This window comes from Carlito syrichta, unplaced genomic scaffold, assembly GCF_000164805.1.
Source record: "Carlito syrichta isolate Samal-C Ts95f unplaced genomic scaffold, Tarsius_syrichta-2.0.1 Scaffold302333, whole genome shotgun sequence".
Classification (NCBI taxonomy): domain Eukaryota; kingdom Metazoa; phylum Chordata; class Mammalia; order Primates; family Tarsiidae; genus Carlito; species Carlito syrichta.
The window spans coordinates 176,230-180,695 of NW_007246429.1; positions in this window are offsets into that span (position 1 = coordinate 176,230).

A 4,466-nucleotide genomic window follows, 5' to 3' on the forward strand; every position below is an offset into this window, starting at 1 on the left:
CTCCTCCTCCCCTCCTCCTCCTTCTTCTCTCTCTCTCTCTCTCCCCCTCCCTCCCTCTTTCTCTTTCTTTCTTTCCAGTGTCTCACTCTGTTGCCCAGGCTGTAGTGCAGTGGCACAATCACGGCTCATCACAGCCTTTACCTCCTAGGCTCAGGCAATCCTTCCACCTCAGCCTCCCAAGTAGTTGGGACTGCAGGTGCACCACCACACCCAGCTAATTGTTTGATATTTTTTTAGAGACGTGGTCTCGCTATGTTGCCCAAGCTGGTCTCAAACTCCTGGGCTCAAGCAATGCTCATGCCTCGGCCTCCCAAAGTGCTGAGCCATTGCACCCAGCCTTCAACAGATTTTCAATCAGTGTTCATGTTTAGTACTCATATCGCCATGCCCAAAGATACATGGGGCTGACAGTTCCATAGTCTTTGGGTTATTCTACAGTATAAGTGAGGTTGCTTATCAGCTTTCCTCACTCCTAGTTTAGAACTAAGCGTTCTCCCACCTGCTAATTTTGTCATCCTTTTCCCATTTGCTTTCCAATTTAAGAAACTTTGTGGGCTGTTGTCTCTTTTCCTGTTTTCTTTAGTGTTTAAGTCTTTTTAATAACTCTTTTTATTGTGTTTTAGTGAGCTTTCAGGGGAGGGTAGAAGTTAAGTATCAATCTTCCAATTTTAACCAAAAAAAAAAAAATCAAGACTTTTATCTATACAGTAGAGACAAAATTCCCGTTTGAAAGAGAAGGGCAAGGTAGAGCAACGATAGGGTCATAAATGCCCCTAGGAGCCTCAAAAATCTACCCACATTAAAATTCCCTGGGAAGCTTTGAAATCTCAAATCACACTAATTGGCCTAAGGATTACCCAGAGGAATTCTCATTTCAGTTCATTCAAGTGAGCATTTAAGCAATCACCACAAATCATTTAATCTTTGTACAATTCAACCTCCTTCATACTCTTTACCTCTAGGAACCAGGGTCACTGCAAAGAAGGCAGCCAAAGTTGAAAAATAGGTGCCTCAAAGGAAAATGTAGTAATTATGCCTCAATCTGTACTCTGTAAGCATCTATTCCTCAATGATTCTTCACTGTCTATACATACAACTGAGAAAATATCAGATCATGATTGTCTATCAGTTAGACAGAGACTGCCAATCTCTGTTATATTAGACTGTCTTTGATCTGATTAACCTAAACTCTCACATAGAAATGCATTATCTGAAAAGGAACACTTCTACACTGCTGGTGGGAATGCAAACTAGTACAACCTCTTTGGAAGGCAGTATGGTGGTTTCTGAAAGAACTAGAAATTGAGTTTCCATATGACCCAGCATTTTCCCTATTGGGAATATACCCAGAGGAACTCAAATCATTCTACAAAAAAGATACCTGCACACACATGTTTTTTGCAGCTCTATTCACAATAGCAAAAACATGGAACCAACCATGTCAACCCATTGAAGCTGGACTGGATTTTAAAAAGTGGTACATATACACAACGGAATATTATGCAACCATAAAGAAGGACAAACATGTGGACTTTGCAGCAACTCGGATGAATTTAGAGTCGATTATACTCAGTGATCTATCACAGAAACTCAGAACAGAGTACCGTATTCTCACTCATACGTGGAACTTGAACCATTATAATACTATAAGAAAGCGATTGACAGTAGTGGGGAACTGTCAGGGGAAGGGTGGTGGGATTGGCAGTTGAGGGAAACTACTAGGGGAGAGAGGGGCATACCTCATCAACAAGGGTACCTGCATAATCAACGTTTATATACCGAACCCTCAATTGTACTCCACATTTTTATAATAAAAATAGAAAGAAAGAAATGCACTCTCTGGCAGGAAGCGGTGGCTCACACCTGTCATCTTAGCACTTTGGGAGGTTGAGGAAAGAGGATGTTTTGAGCCCAAAAGCTCACAACCAGTCCGAGCATCATAGCAAGACCCCCCACCTCTACAAAAAAACTACAAAAAAGAAAGGAAGGAAGAAAAGGAGGGAGGGAGGGAAGAAACGTACTCCCTGGCTGTTTTTTAACCTTGGAATCTCACTTAGGTCACTTGATAGATTTTCTTTTCACTATCTACTTCAGTGAGTATAAAGAATTCAACAACTGATCCCAAATTAGAGATAAGCAGGAAAAACAAGAAGTTTCCCACTGAAAATCCCCAAAGGATCCTCCACATTTTACTGCTTTTTTCATGTTAGGGACAGCCAGGAAGCATCTCCTTTGACTTCGGTAAGGAGTTTCCCAACTAAATTTAACACAGCACCACCCCATCCAAAAAACATGTTTTGAGGAAGATTTTTTTTACCTAACAAAAGAGACATGAAGTTATATAGAGAGATAAGTCATATTAAATCAAGACTATTAAAATTCATTACAATTTAAGTGAACAAATTCCGTTTTATACTGCAAACATATTCTAGTAGATTAAAGAAACAAACCAAAGGTGTACTTGCTTTGCAATAGAAGGGAGATTAAATGGGAAAGAATAGCCCAGGAAAAACATATCAGGTTATAGTGTACTTTTCAGAAAAAGTTTTGGTGTTTCTTATCATCTATAACACAAACTGTTTTTTCCTCTGCTCTCACACTACAACAGTCCATACAGAAGACCTCTATGACCAAAATGTGTAGGGATTTCTCCACATACACCAAGCAAGCAATCAATGACACTGGGGACACTAGCTAGAAGTCTTCCCGTTTAGCTCAATTATGACACTACCTGGAGATAGCCTCAGAAAACACAGGTCAGGGTCTTGGTCCCACATATCTGCTCCCTTCTTCTTCTTCTTCTTTTTTTTTTTTTTTGAGTTGGAGTCTCACTCTGTCGCCCAGACTGGAGTGCAGTGGCATACTCCCGACCACAGCAGTCTCAACCTGCTGGGCTCCAGCGATCCTTCCGCCTCAGCCTTCCAAGTAGTTGGAACCACAGGCGTGTGCTAACACGCCCGGCTAGCTTTTGATTTATTGTAGAGATGAGGTCTTGCCAAGTTGCCTGGGTGGGTCTCAAACCTGCGGGCTCAGGCAATCCACTCCTTTCGGCCTCCCAAAGTGCTGGGATTACAGGCTGAGCCACTGAGCCCGGCCCCCTTGTTCTCATGAGCTGTGAGTCTAGACCTCTGGAACTTCTGGCTGACGGGCTTCAGGTTGGGGCTCCTACAACCCCTTCTTTGGGTTTGATTAATTTGTTAGAGTGGCTCACAGAACTCAGGGAAACACTTGGTTTATTCGGAAGGATATTTTAAAGAAAACATAAACGGCCAGATGAGCGGTGTCTGGAAGGGTTCCAAGCACAGGAGCTTCTGTCCCTGTGGGGTGGGGGTGAGTCACCCTTGTAGCAGGTAGATGAATTCTTCGTCACCTTCCCATCAGCCTTGGTATGGCCAGCTCTCCAGAAGCCCCCGAGCTCGGCCCCCATGGTCTTGTATGGAGACTTCACTAGATAGGGATGTCTGAAGCCTGGACAACTGTGTCAATATGTGGTTGGACAAAAAAGATATGATTTAAACCCACCAAAGCCCAGATTCTTCTTGGCCTCTCTGTGCAGCATTCCTTCCTCCTGAGCATGGAAATGAGGATTTTGTGACCCACAATCAGATTAGAATCCAGCATTGGACAGGTGAGAGGGGAGTAGGAGAAAGTCAGAGAGAGAGATTGTTTACTGGACCAAGGACTATGGGAGTTATAAACCAGGAACTGTGGACAAAAACATATATCTCACATATATATGGAGGAACATGAGGCTCCATTAAGTCAGTATCAGTTGGGCAAACTGGGTGAACTATTTTGAGGAAGGAAATCTCAGGATGAGATTACAAGAATTTTAAAAGCTGAATAGCCAGCTGAAAAACATCTGCTGGTTCAATGACAAAGAGCAGTCAACTATTGCAGTTAAAGAATCTGGCTGGATGCAGTGGCTCAGGCCTGTAATCTTAGCACTTTGGGAGACCGAGGTGAGAGGATTGCCTGACTCCAGGGATTCGAGAGCAGCCTGGGCAACTTGGTGAGACCTCATCTCTACAATAAATCAAAAAATTAGCCAGGCATGGTGGCACACACCTGTGGTTCCAGCTACGTGGAAAGCTGAGGCGGAAGGATTGCCTGAGCTCAGCACTCCAACTTGGGCGACAGAAAGAAACTCCAACTCAAAAAAAAGAAAAAAACCCACAACCAGCCACGTCACAAACCTCTGGCTGTCCTTTAAACGGCTTACAATCAAGGTCAAACATCGACTCATCAGAACTACCTTATTTGCATGACAGGAACCCAAATACACGATGGAAATCCTAAAACTCACCCTAAGCAGAGGGAGGGTCAGATTTCACTGGGACGAATCTCAGGCCACTACCTCTGTGTTGCATACAGCTGGCCCTCTTGTTACTGTCCTGCCCGTTGTCTCCTTCAAGATGTTTTTGGTTTTTGTTTTGCTTCTTGAGTCAGAGTCTTACGCTGCCGCC